Source organism: Macaca nemestrina, chromosome Y (assembly GCF_043159975.1).
Source record: "Macaca nemestrina isolate mMacNem1 chromosome Y, mMacNem.hap1, whole genome shotgun sequence".
In the NCBI taxonomy this organism is placed as follows: Eukaryota; Metazoa; Chordata; class Mammalia; order Primates; family Cercopithecidae; genus Macaca; species Macaca nemestrina.
Window position 1 is genome coordinate 848,314 of NC_092146.1, and position 15,649 is coordinate 863,962.

Below are 15,649 nucleotides of genomic sequence, written 5' to 3' on the forward strand. Positions count from 1 at the left end.
CCTCTGTACTAAAAATACAAAACAATTAGCCGGGCGTGGTGGCGGGCGCCTGTAGTCCCAGCTCCTCGGGAGGCTGAAGCAGGAGAATCTCTTGAACCTGAGAGGTGGAGGTTGTAGTGAGCCGAGACCATGCCGTTGTACTCCAGCCTGGGTGACAGAGTGAGACGCCGTCTCGAAAAATAAAAGTATACATATATAAAAAATAAAATTATATAAAATAAAATTATATATAATTAAATTATATATAAAATTGTATATAATACAATTATATATGTTTTCATATATAATAAAATTATGTTTTATATATAATAAAATTATATATAATATGTATCATATATACATATATATTAGATTTTCATTACATTATGATAACCTATTATTTAATAAATACCTTTTAAGATCTATATCCCTGGATCAGAGAGCTGACTAAAACACGCCCTTTTTGTTCAAAAAACATACAGTAAGAAAACATGTAAAAGATCATTTTCATAAAATATGAAAAATGCTCTAATAGAAAAAAACATTCAAGCAAAGTCTATGACTTGAATTGCGAACAACATCCAAAGCTCTGTCTAGGACAATCACATTGACCTCAGCCCTGTCGTTTCTCACTAGGGGACTGGGCCAGGTAAAGAGAGATGGGGGCCGGGCACGGTGGTTCACACCTGTCATCCCAACACTTTGGGAGCCCGAGGCGGGTGGATCACGAGGTCAGGAGTTCGAGACCAGCCTGGCCAACATAGTGAAACCCCATCTCTACTAAAAATAAAAAAATAAAAAAATTAGCCAGGCGTGGTGGCGTGCACCTGTTACCCCAGCTACTGGGGAGGCTGGGGCAGGAGAATCACTTGAACCCGGGAGGCGGAGGTTGCAGTGAGCCGAGATCACACCACTGCACTCCAGCCTGGGGGACGGAGTGAGAAAAAAAAACAAAAAAAAAAGAACAGAGAGAGATGGGGCCGTATGTCCACAGGGAGCCTGTCAGGCAGGATACTTACCATCCGAGGGGTAACAGACGAAATCGGGGTGGTGGGAGGAACTGAAATGGAACCAGGGGGTTGGCCAGCTGGGAAGTGGGAAAGAAAAATGAGAAGAAATATGTGAAAGGAAGACGCAGCTTAGAAGCAAATATCTGGCCCTCACTTCAGATGCATGGTGCAACTCGCGGCAAGTTTATATATATTAATATGATATATATTTATATATTAATAAAATATATATTTATATGCTATATTATATATATTTATATATTAATATGCTATAATGTATCATATTAATATAATATATACCTATATGTTAATATGATATATTAATATAATATATTTACATGTTAATATAATATAATATATTATATTATATTAATATGTATTAATATATTAATATATATCAACATAATATAATATATATTTATATAATAACATATATTTATATATTAATATTTTTATGTACCATATATTATATATTATATAAATATAAATTTTTATATAATATATAAATATATTAATATTTATTATATGTAATATATTACATATAACATATAAATATATTTATATATTATATATAATATGTAATATATAATAATAATATATTATAGTTATATATTTATATATTATATGAGAAATATAGATAATAAATATATATTTATATATAATATATTTACATATATTATATATTTATATATAATAATATATAAATGTATAATATATTATATTAATATGTTATATTATTGTATATTACATGTTATATATTAATATATAATATATAAATATATAATATATGTAAATATATAACATATAAAAATATATATTTATTATCTATATTTTTCATATAATATATAAATATATAACTATAATATAATACATTATAGCAATTATATATTAATACATTAATATACTATATATTTATAAATTAATATATATTAATATAATATTTATAATATTAATATATAGTAATATAATATATATTTATATATAAACTTGCTGCGAGTTGCACCATGCATCTATAAAATATATATTTATAAATTAATATATTTATATATTAATTATATAACATATTTATATATTAATATATTTATATTAATTATATAACATATTTATATATTAATATATTTATATTAATTATATAACATATTTATATATTAATATATTTATATATTAATTACATAACAAATTTATATATTAATATATTTATATATTAATTATATAATATATTTATATATTAATATATTTATATATTAATATATTTATATGTTAATTATATAATATATTATATAATTAATATAATATATTGATATTAATATATATTACATTATATTAATATATTATATTAATATATAAATATATTTATATATGTAAAAGGACTACAGGTGCACATCCTCACACACAGCTAATTTTCATATTTTTGTAGAGATGGGATCTTGCTATATTGCCTATGCTGGTCTAAAACTCCTGGGTCAAGCGATCTTCCCACCTCGGCCTCCCAAAGTGCTAGGGTAACAGATGTGAACCACCACACCCAACCTAGGCCAGCACTTTTAATAATCTTATTTTATTTATTTGTTTTTTTGAGATGGAGTCTCGCTCTGTCACCCAGGCTGGAGTGCAGTGGTGCCATCTCAGCTCACTGCAACCTCCACCTCCCAGGTTCATGCCATTCTCTGCCTCAGCCTCCTAAGGAGCTGAGATTACAGGCCCGAGCCACCACGCCCGGCTAATTTTTTTTTTTTTTTTTTTTTGTATTTTTAGTAGAGACGGAGCTTCACCATCTTGGTCAGACTGGTCTTGAACTCCTGACCTCATGATCCACCTGCCTCGGCCTCCCAACGTGCTGGGATGACAGGCATGAACCAACACGCCGGGCCCAATTTTTTTATTTTATTTATTTATTTATTTGTTTATTTATTTATTTTTGAATTTGTGATTGTCCCCATGTCATTAGTTTATGTGGAAAGTGGTCCTGGGAGTTTCAGTGAGGGAGTGGGGAAAAGACACCAGAGAGAAGGAGCCACCGTAAAGAGTGGGTTCGTGAAGAAGTTTCTGCTGTGGGCAATGAGGGCTGGACCCCGCTAGGCTCTCCGAAGAAGTATAGAAAGAACAGTGTGCAGAATTGGCACCATCTTCCGAAGAACTAACTCAGCCATGGAAAACCAAATATTGTATGTTCTCACGTACACAAGTCCCAGCTAAACTGTGAGGACACAAAAGTGTAAGAATTACATAATAGACCGGGCATGGTGGCTCACGCCTGTCATCCCAGCACTTTGGGAGGCCGAGGCAGGTAGATCACCTGAGGTTAGGAGTTGGAGACCAGCCTGGCCAACATGGCGAAACCCTGTCTCTATTAATACAAAAACTAGCCAGGTGTAGTGGCAGGTGCCTGTAATCCCAGCTACTCAGGCGGCTGAGGCAGGAGAATTGCTTGAACCCAGGAGGCGGAGGTTGCAGTGAGCCGAGATCACGCCACTGCACTCCAGCCTGGGCGACAAGAGCGAGACCCCATTTCCAAAAAACAAACAAAAAAAATCATATAATGGACTTTTGAGACATAGCGGAGAAGGGTGGGAGGGGGTGAGGGATAAAGGATGACACAGTATGTAAAGTGTACACCGCTCAGGTGACAGATTCCTGCTGGAGAACTGGGCTAGGTAAAGATTCTGTCACCTAAATCTCACAAATCACCACTAAACAACTTATCGAGCTGGGCGCGGTGGCTCATGCCTGTAATCCTAACATTTTGGGAGGCCGAGGTGGGCGGATGGAGGTCAGGGGTTTGAGACCAGCCTGGCCAACACGGCAAAACCCCGTCTCTACTAAAAATACAAAAATGAGCCGGGCTTGGTGGCAGGTGCCTGCAGTCCCAGCTACTCGGGAGGCTGAGGCAGGAGAATCACTTGAACCCGGGAGGCGGAGGTTGCAGTGAACCGAGATGGCGCCACTGCACTCCAGCCTGGGTGGCAGAGTGAGACTTCATCTGAAAAAGTTACATAAATAAATATATACGTATATACATACATAAAATGGACCCAACTGCCAACAAAAACCACAGTGAGATACCATCTCATACCAAAGTGGCTACTATTAAAAAGTCAAAAAATGACGGATGTTAGCAAAGACATAAGGAAAAGGGAACATTTATATGCTACTGGTGGGAATGCAATTAGCTCAGACCCTGTGGAAAGCAGTTTGGAGATTTCTCAAAGAGGCCGGGCGCGATGGCTCACTCCTGTCACCCAGCCACTTTGGGAGGTCGAGGCAGGTGGATCACTTGAGGTCAGGAGTTCAAGACCATCCTGGTCAACATGGTGAAACCCCGTCTCTACTAAAAATACAAAAAATTAGCCAGGGATGGTGGTGGGTGCCTGTCATCCCAGCTACTGGGGAGGCGTAGGCGGGAGAATCACTTGAACCAGGGAGGCAGGGGTTGCAGTGAGCTGAGATTGCACCACTGCATTCCAGCGTGGGCGACAGAGTGAGACTGTGTCTCAAAAACGAAAGAAAATAAAAGAACTTAAGAGAGCAGCCCTTCGACCCAGCAATCCCATTACTGGGTGTCTATTCAAAAGAATATACATTGTTCTACCATAAAGATGCATGCACAGTAATGTTCACCCCAGCAGCATTTAGAATAGCAAAGAGATGGAACCAAGCGAGGTGCCCATCAATGGTGGATTGAACAAAGAAACGGTGACACTGAGTGGCCGTGGAATACTACGCAGCCATGAAAAAGGATGAAATCATGTCCTTTACAGCAGCATGGATGGAGCTGCAGGCCAGTATTCTAAGCTTTTATTTTATTTTATTTATTCTTTTTTTTGAGACAGAGTCTCACTCTTGTCACCCAGGCCGGACTGCAATGGTGTGATCTCGGCTGACTGCAACCTCCACCTCCCGGGTTCAAGCGATTCTCCTGCCTCAACCTCCCGAGTAGCTGGGATTACAGGCGTGTGCCACCGTGCCAGGCTAATTTTTAAAACATTTTTGTAGACTTGGGGTCTTGCTATGTTGCCCAGGCTGGTCTTGAACTCCTGGTCTCAAGCGATCTCCCTACCTTGACCTCCCAAAGTGATGGGGTTACTGTCCCCAGCCAGTAACGAATTTTTCTGAAATCCCAGCAAAAAAAAAAAATAATAATAATGGAAATTTATCCTTGGAGGTGGCTACCCAGAGAAGAACTGTGAGACCCTGTCGAGGGCAATCATTTGAGGTCTCATGGCCTAGAGTTTGGTGGTAATGGAAGAAAGCAGGTGATCTGTTTCACAGAAAAGTGACACAGAAACCCACACAGGGGAGACCATGTCTGTCACGGGGCATGGTCCACCGGGCAGCCTGTTGAGTGTTGTCAAATGAGTCAGGATGTCAGCATATGGCCCTGATATTTTCTAACTCTTTTTTTTTTTTTGAGACGGAGTCTCGCTCTGTCGCCCAGGCTGGAGTGCAGTGGCCAGATCTCGACTCATTGCAAGCTCCGCCTCCCGGGTTCACGCCATTCTCCTGCCTCAGCCTCCCGAGTAGCTGGGACTACAGGCGCCCGCCACCTCGCCTGGTTAATTTTTTGTATTTTTTAGTAGAGACGGGGTTTCACCGTGTTAGCCAGGATGGTCTCGATCTCCTGACCTCGTGATCCGCCCGCCTCGGCCTCCCTAAGTGCTGGGATGACAGGCGTGGGCCACCGCGCCAGGCTGATATTTCCTAACTCTTGAGTTAAAGTCTCTGTATGCTTCTGACAGGTACAGGGGCAACTGCTCAGGTCAAAAAGGTACATCATTGCTAAGTATGTGTGGTGTTTGGTTTTTATTTTGTTTTATTTTTTGAGACGGAGTTTCTCTCCTGTCACCCAGGCTGGAGCACAGTGCCACGATCTCGGCTCACTGCAACCTCTCCCCCACCCCCGACTTAAGCGATTCTCCTGCCTCAGCCTCCCGAGTAGCTGGGATTATAGGCGTGCACCATGGTGCACACCTGGCAAATTTTTGTATTTTAAGTACAGACAGGGTTTTATCGTGTTAGCCAGGCTGGTCTCCAACTCTTGACCTCAGGGGATCCACCCACCTCGGCCTCCCAAAATGCTGAGATTACAGGCTTGTACCACCACAACAGGCTAATTTTTGTATTTTTAGTAGAGACGGGGTTTCACCATGTTAGCCAGGCTGGTCTCGAACTCCTGACCTGAGGTGCTCCATCCTCCTGGCCTCCCAAAGTGCTGGGATTACAGGTGTGCGCCACTGCACCCAGCTAATTTTTTTTTCTTTTTCCTTTTTTCTTTTTTTTCTTTCTTTTTTTTTTTTTTTTTTTTTTTTGAGATGGAGTCTGGTTCTGTTGCTCAGGCTGGAGTGCAGTGATGCAATCTCAGCTCACTGCAACCTCCACCCACCAGGTTCGAGTGATTCTCCTGCCTCAGCCTCCCACGTAGCTGGGATCACAGGTGTGTACCAGCACACCTGCTAATTTTTGTAATTTTAGTAGAAACAGGGTTTCACCCTGTTGGCCAGGCTGGTCTCTAACTCCTGACCTCAGGTGATCCACCTGCCCCGGCCTTCCAAAGTGCTGAGATTACAGGAGTGAGCCACCAGGCCTGGCCTTGCTTTTTGAGACAAAGTTGCTGAGGCTGATCTCAGCTCACTGCAACCTCCACCTCCCGGATTCAAGCGATTCTCCTGCCTCAGCCTCCCGAGTAGCTGGGATTACCGACATGCACCACCACACCCAGCTAATTTTTGTATTTTTAGTAGAGACGGGGTTTCACCCTGTTAGACAGGCTGGTCTCGATCTCCTGACCTCAGGTGATCCACCCGCCCCAGCCTCCCAAAGTGCTGGGATGACAGGAGTGAGCCACCAGGCCTGGCCTTGTTTTTTGAGACAGAGTTGCTGAGGCTGGAGCACGGTGGCGCGATCTCGGCTCACTGCAACCTCCACCTCCTGGGTTCAAGTGATTCTCCTGCCTCAGCCTCCTGAGTAGCTGGGATTACGGACATGCACCACCACACCCAGCTAATTTTTATATTTTTAGTAGAGATGGGGTTTCACCGTGTTAGGCAAGCTGGTCTCGATCTCCTGACCTCAGGTGATCCACCCGCCCCGGCCTCCCAAAGTGCTGGGATGACAGGCGTGAGCCACCGCGCCCGACCAGTATGTGTGTTTTAGGAAGGACCCGGGAGCTGTGGATGATGAAGCATCTTGTATTTGTGAACAGCAGAGTTTTCCTGCCTTCATCTCCACGTTCTGTAGTTTCGAAATGATGCCTCATCCCGGGCCATTCATTTCAGACCTTCCAGGGTCCTCCTTACACGCAATCATCACGTCCATTTGGACGGTGACAGCGTCGACAGCATCTCACCGGAGACTAAGTACTGGGTGCTCACGCGTGATAGGAAATTCAGTGCGCGGCAGTTAATATATGGAAACGCGATTTGTAGTTTATCATCCTACTGGGAGTCATTAGGGCTGCTAAGTGCATGCAGGCATTTTAAAATGCACGGTGGTTACGGCAACCTGACTTGCCAGGGGCGCTCTCCCCCGTCGACGACGGCTGAAGAGCTGAATAAATAAGGTGGCATTTGACCCAACGCCTGTGTCATCTTCCCCCCCGCCCCGGCCCCCCTGCACCTGCCAGACGTTTAACACCTTTCAGGGAGGCTCATAGGAGCATGTAGATTGATGGCTGTGATTTGCAGACTCTCAGCCTGACGAACATGGGCCCTGACACCCATTCTGTTTACCGACACACACATCTCCTTTTTCATGATAATAGAAATTTTGTAGACGACTGTCTCCTTCGCTGTTTAATATTAAATGATCAGAGACAAGGCCTGGGTGGGTGGTGGGGGGGGTGGGGGGGTGGGGGGGTGGGTGACAATTTGCAGAGTGTCTTAGCTGGCTTTCAGAGGCATATCTCAGATGCAAAGGGGTCCTAGAAAGAATATGTTGAAGAAGGAGAGAGACTGGATATTTCCCTCTGGGTCAACTCTTTCTTGCTACTTGGTTGAGACCCCATCACATGCCATGAATCCCAGGTGTCCTCTGCAGAGGCCGTGAGTAAGAAGATGTCTGAGGGATCCGTTAAAAGTTAAACAGAGAATTACGATAGGACCCAGAAATTTCACTTCTAGGTGTATAACTGAGAGAATTCAAAACTGGTGTCCAAATAGATTTTTGTCCTGGAATGTTCAGAGCTACATACATTTTTCTGACTGGGAGATGTTATGTGTCAAATTGACTGGGTCCTGAGGTGCCCAGATATCTGGCTGAACATGATTCTGGGTGTGTCTTTAAAGGCGATTCTCGATGCAGTGACATTGGTCTTGCTGGACCTTCAGACTGGATCCAACTCATACCACCAGCTTTCTCAGGTATGAGGCCTTGAGACTCACAATGGAACTCACACCACCAGCTCTCCTGGGTCTCAGGCCTTCAAACTAAGATGGGAACGCACACCCTCGGCTCTCCTGGGTCTCAGGCCTTCAGACTCAGACTGGAACTCGCACCCTCGGCTCTCCTGGGTCTCAGGCCTTCAGATTGGAACTCACACCCTCCGTTCTCCTGAGACTCAGGCCTTCAGACTCAGACTGGAGCCCACACCATTGGCTCTTCTGGGTCTCAGCCCTTCAGACTCAATAGGAACTCACACCCTCAGCTCTCTGGGGTCTCAGGACTTCAGAATCAACAGGAATTCACATCATCAGCTCTCCTGGGTCTCAGCCCTTCAGACTCAACAGGAACTCACACCATCAGCTCTCCCGGGTCTTGGGTCTTCAGACTCAGACTGGAATTCACACCCTCAGCTCTCCTGGGTCTCAGGCCTTCAGACTCAGACTGGAATTCACACCACTGGCTCTCCTGGGTCTCAGGCCTTCAGACTGGAACTCATACCCTCGGCTGTCCTGAGACTTAAGCCTTCAGGCTCAGACTGGAACCCACACCACTGGCTCTCCTGGGTCTCAGGCTTCGGATTGAAACTCACACCCTTGATTCTCCTGAGACTCAGGCCTTCAGACTCACACTGGAACTCACACCATTGGCTCTCCCAGGTCTCATGCCTTCACACAGGAACTCACACTTTTGGCTCTCCTGGGTCTCAGGCCTTCAGACTCAGACTGGAACTCACCTGATTGACTCTCCTGGGTCTCAGGCCTTCAGACTCAGACTGGAACTCACACCACTGGCTCTCCTGGGTCTCAGGCCTTCAGATTCACACTGGAACTCACATCATTGGCTCTCCTGGGTCTCAGGCCTTCACACAGGAACTCACACTCTCGGCTCTCCTGGGTCTCAGGCCTTCAGACTCAGACTGGAATCCATATCATTTGCTGTCCTGGGTCTCCAGCTTGCTGACCTTGTATCCTAAAGTTTTGAACACATCATATTCCCTTGAGTCAGTTCCTTATTAGAGAGATAGATAAATACATACATACATACATACACGCATACATACATACTCTCTTGTTGGTCATGTTCCTCTGGAGACCATGATTAATGCATTTACAATAGCCAAAAGCTGGACCCAACCCCACACCCATCGATGGTCATATGAATAAACAGAATGTGATACATCCACATGGTGGAATACTATGCAGCCATGAAAAGGAACAAGGCTCTGATATAGGCTTGCTAGGGGCTGGGGGAGGAAGAAAGGGACGTGACTGCTTAGTATTAGTTACAGGGTGTACTTTGGAGGACTACAGTGATCTGGACCTAGACAGAGGTGATGGTTTCATAACCATCACCCATGTGCTAAAAGGCTGTCCTCTGAATTATACACTGAAAAAAAACAAAACAAAAAAAGGCCAGGCACCTTGGCTCGCATCTGTCATCTCAGCACTTTGGGAGGCCAAGGCGGGCAGATCACAAGGTCAAGAGATCGAGACCAGCCTGGCCAACATGGCGAAACTCCGTCTCTACTAAAATTACAAAAAGTAGCCATGTGTGGAGGCTCACGCCTGTCATCCCAGCACTTTGGGAGGCCGAGGCGGGCGGATCACCGGAGGTCAGGAGATCGAGACCATCCTGGCCAACATGGCGAAACCCCGTCTCTACTAAAAATACAAATATTAGCCTGGCGTGGTGGCGGGCACCTGTCATCCCAGCTACTCGGGAGGCTGAGGCAGGAGAATCGCTTGAACCCGGGAGGCGGAAGCTGCAGTGAGCCGAGATTGCGCCACCGCCCTCCAGCCTGGCGACAGAGATTCCGTCTCAAAAACACAAATTGAATTATTTGCTATGAAAAATCTCACCTCAGTGAAAAATCACAATGAAAAGCTTCTACTGATGGGGAAATCAGAGATTTAAAATGCCACACCTGCTCCACTTCCCTCAACCCTCAAAACCGAGGCCGCCTTGTCTCCGTCGCTCCTATTCTCCCCACAGAGACGAGCCGTGACAGTCGTCCCCGAGAAAGATCTCGTGCACCGCAGGAGTTCGACAGCGACGTTTTCCCGCTGTGATATCCCCACGCACTCCTCTTCTTCTTCTTGTGAGCGGAGCAAATATCTTACGCTGGGTTTGATGCAAGAGAAGTTCGACTTGACGATTACAAAGGCAACGTTGGACGCTGTATTCCTGACAATGAATGTTTCATAGGGTGAGGGCGTCAGGTGCCTGGGGTGGTGACGCTGACACTGTACATTTTCCACCTGCTCCCCGAGTGAGAAGGAGTTTCAGGTGGAAGAAATCACCCTTTTTTCTTTTGTGCCTTCAATCGGGCATTGCTGGCAGCCGGGGTTCTCTTGCAAATGAAAGAAAGGCTTTGCAACGATGGCTGTCTGTGTCTGTGACACAAAGACTCTGGGAGACACAGCTCTCCGGTTGCGGTGGGCGTGGAGCGCCAGGGCAGGCCTTGAAAGACGTTCCTCGGCGTTGGGGAAGCTCCGTGTCGCCTCTCGCCTGGCATTTTGGAGATCAATGGCAGGGGACTTTGAAGCCCGCAGGGATGATGGCTGGGGAGGAGGAGGACGCGTGCAAAGGAGGTAAAGTCGGTTCTCCAATGCTCAGAACAGCAGACCTCGCCCAGGGGACTTCTCACTGCCCTGGCTTTTGTCTGCCTTTGAGCGAGAATGAGGCATGACAAGTGCAAGCTTATCTCTCGGCCCGGCGCGGTGGCTCACGCCGGTCTAGCCAGCACTGTGGGAGGCCGACCCTGAGGTCAGGAGTTCGAGACCAACCTGGCCAATGTGGTGAAACCCCGTCTCTGCTAAAAAGACAACGATGACAATAAGAAAAAATTAGCTGGGCGCGGTGGTGCGTGCCTGGAATCCCAGCTACTGGGGAGGCTGAGGCAGGAGAATTGCTTGCACTTGGGAGGCGGAGGTTGTAGTGAGCTGAGATTGCAATACTGCACTCCAGCCTGGGCCACAGAGCAAGATTCTGTATCAAAACAAAACAAAAAAACCAAAAAAACAAATGCAACGTTATTTCTCATAATTGAACCAAATTGTCTATATATATATGTGTGTGTGTGTGTATATGTGTGTGTGTATATATATGTGAGTGTGTGTGTATATATGTGAGTGTGTGTGTATATATGTGAGTGTGTGTGTATATATCTGTGTGTGTATATATATGTGAGTGTGTGTGTATAAATCTGTGTGTGTATATATCTGTGTGTGTATATATATGTGTGTGTGTGTATATATGTGTGTGTATATATATCTGTGTGTGTATATAAATGTGTGTGTGTGTATATATATGTGAGTGTGTGTGTATATATATGTGTGTGTGTATGTGTATATGTGTGTGTGTATATATATGTGTGTGTGTGTATATATGTGTGTGTGTATATATGTGAGTATGTGTATATATGTGTGTGTGTGTATATATATGAGTGTGTGTGTATATATATGTGTGTGTGTGTATATATATGTGTGTGTGTGTATATATGTGTGTGTGTATATATATGTGTGAGTGTATATATATGTGTGTGTGTATATATGTGTGTGTGTGTATATATATGAGTGTGTGTGTATATATATGTGTGTGTATATATGTGTGTGTGTATATATGTGTGGGTGTATATATATGTGTGATTGTGTGTGTGTATATGTGTGTGTGTATTTGTGGGTGTGTGTGTGTGTGTGTGTGTATATATGTGTGTGTATATATGTGTGTGTGTATATATGTGTGTGTATATATATCTGTGTGTGTATATATATATGTGTGTGTGTATATATATGAGTGTGTGTGTATATATATGTGAGTGTGTGTGTATATATATATGTGTGTGTATATATATGTGTGTGTGTGTATATATGTGTGTGTATATATATCTGTGTGTGTATATATGTGTGGGTGTATATATATATGTGTGTGTGTGTATATATATGAGTGTGTGTGTATATATATGTGAGTGTGTGTGTATATATGTGTGTGTGTGTATATATATGAGTGTGTGTATATATATGTGTGTGTATATATGTGTGTGTGTATATATGTGTGGGTGTATATATATATCTGTGTGTGTGTATATGTGTGTGTGTGTATTTGTGGGGGGGGGGTGTGTGTGTGTGTATATATATATTCTGAGACAGGATCTTGCTCTGTTGCCCCAGCTGGAGTGCACTGGCACAATCATAGCCCACTGCAGCCTCGAACTCCTGGGTTCTAGAGATCCTCCTGCCTCAGTCTCCTGAGTACCTACAACCACAGGCGTGCACATGCCTGGCTAATTTTTTAAAATTTTTTGTGGAGATGGGGTCTTGCTATGTTGCCCTGGCTGGCCTCAAACTCCTGGACTGAAGAGATCCTCCTGCCTCAGCCTCTCCAAGTGCTGGGATTACAGACATGAGCCACCGCACCCGGCCCTCTTACAGTTTTAATTCTGAGAAGCAAAGTCTAATATTTTGGAATTCTCAGCGTGCTGAGATGGTCCATCTCACATCACAATTATTTTTACTGGGAATACAGATCTGCTAGATGTTATTTATTGGCCTGAGAGGAATAAATGAAAATCTGAATAATTCAGATTCTTCTGGAAGCTGCTTTCCGTTTTCTTTTCTTTTCTTTTTTCTTTTTTTTTTTTTTTTGAGACTGAGTCTCGCTCTGTCGCCCAGGCTGGAGTGCAATGGCGCGATCTCCGCTCACTGCAACCTCCACCTCCTGGGTTCAAGCGATTCTCCTGCCTCAGCCTCCCGAGTAGCTGGGATGACAGGTGCATGTCACCACGCCCGGCTAATTTTTGTATTTTTAATAGAGACAGGGTTTCACCATGTTGGTCAGGCTGGTCTGGAACCCCTGACCTCGTGATCCACCCCCCCTCAGCCCCCAAAGTGGTGGGATGACAGGTGTGAGCCACGCGACCGGCCTGCATTTTCTTACTCTACTAGATTTTACTCACAGGCGGGGCATGGTGGGGAACTATGAATCATGTTAAGTAGACACATGGTGTAAATTGGCTTTTGCATTCATTCTGACAGCAGTTCTGTGGTCCAGTGTAAACGGCCTGCTTCTGGCTTGGAGGACGTGTGATTCTCCTTCGGGACTCACTGCTTGTCTATCTTTGGTGCCTTTTTTTTGTTTTTTTTAAGACAGAGCCTTGCTCTGTCACCCAGGCTGGAGTGCAGTGGCCTGATCTTGGCTCGCTGCAACCTCTGCCTCCTGGGTTCAAGCAATTGTCCTGCCTCAGCCTCCTGAGTAGCTAGAATGACAGGCGCCCACCACCACACCCAGCTAACTTTTTGTATTTTTCGTGGAGATGAGATTTCACCATGTTGGCCAGGCTGGTCTCAATCTCTTGACCTCATGATCCACCCACCTCGGCCTCCCAAAGTGCTGAGATTACAGGCATGAGCCACTGCATCCAGCTGTGTCTTTCTTTTTTTTTTTTTTTTCTTTTTTTTAAGACAGAGTCTCGCTCTGTCACCAGGCTGGAGTGCAGTGGCGTGATCTCGGCTCCCTGCAACCTCCACCTCTGGGTTCAAGCGATTCTCCTGCCTCAGCCTCCCGAGTAGCTGGGATGACCGGCACCCACCACCACGCCCAACTAATGTTTTTGTATATTTAGTAGAAACGGGGTTTCACTATGTTGGCCAGGCTGGTACCAGTCTCTCTTGGGCTCATGATCCACCAACCTAAGCCTCCCCAAGTGCTGAGATTACAGGCTTTACCGTTCACATGAAAGGGACTGGATGGAGTATGAACCCAAAGGCCTGGCCCAGGGATCTCATCCAAGTCCCAAAAGAGCCAGAACTGAAGAGCTCTCAGTTGTGAAGGAGAGAAAGGCAGTTCCTTGGGGAGGAAGAAATGACAGATATTCCCTTATCAATACACACTACAGCACAAATGTGTAAGTAAATAAAAAAATAATTAGGTGTATTCCTTTGATCTTTTCTTTCCCCAAGTCTCAAATTTGGAATCGTCGATTTAAATCCTCGGTAAAATAACTCCCTGCAAAAGCCGGGCAGAGTGGTTCGCGCCTGTAATCCCAGCACTTTGGGAGGCTGAGGCGGGCGGATCACCTGAGATCACGAGTTTGAGACCAGCCTGGGCAACATGGTGAAAGCCCGTCTTTATTAAAAATACAAAAATTGGTCAGGCGCGGTGGCTCACACCTGTAATCCCAGAACTATGGGAGGCCGAGGCAGGTGAATCACCTGAGGTCAGGAGTTCGAAACCAGCCTGGCCAACGTGGTAAAACCCCGTCTCTACTAAAAATACAAAAATTCGCCAGGTGTGGTGGTGGATGCCTGTAGTTCCAGCTACTCAGGAGGCTGAGGCAGGAGAATCACTTGAACCTGGGAGGCAGGTGTTGAAGTGAGCTGAGATCACACCATTGCACTCCAGCCTGGGCGACAAGAATGATACTCCATCCAAAAAAAAAAAATCGGATGTAAACCTACGGTGGAATAGTATTCACTGTTAAAATGAAGGAAATTCTCGGTCAAGCATCGTGGCTCATGTCTGTAATCCCAGCATTTTGGGAGGCCAAGGCAGGTGGGTCACCTGAGGTCAGGAGTTCAAGACCAGCCTGGCCAACATGGTGAAACACCCCTCTCTACTAAAAATACAAAAATTAGCCAGGCATGGCAGCAGGTGCCTGTCATCCCAGCTACTTAGGAGGATGAGGCGGGAGAATCGCTTGAACCCAGGAGGTGGAGGTTGCAGTGAGCCGAGATCATGCCACTGCACTCCAGCCTGGGCGACAGAGCAAGACTCTGTCTCAAAACCAAAGACACAAAAGAAAAATAAACAAACAACCAAAACAAACAACAACAACAAAAATCAGATGTAAACCTACAGTGGGATAGTATTCACTGTTAAAATGAAGGAAATTCTCGGTCAAGCATCGTGGCTCATGTCTGTAATCCCAGCATTTTGGGAGGCCGAGGCAGGTGGGTCACCTGAGGTCAGGAGTTCAAGACCAGCCTGGCCAACATGGTGAAACCCCGTCTTTACTAAAAACACAAAAATCAGCCAGGCATGATGGCAGGTGCCTGTAGTCCCAGCTACTCAGGAGACTGAGGCAGGAGAATGGCTTGAACCTGGGAGGCAGAGGTTGCAGTGAGCCGAGATCATGCTACTGCACTCCAGCCTGGGCGACAGAGCGAGACTCTGTCTCAAAACCAAAGACAAAAAACAAAAACAAACAACAACAACGAAAATCTGACGTGAACCTACAGTGGGATAGTATTCACCGTTAAAAAGACGGAAATTCGGACATGTATTAG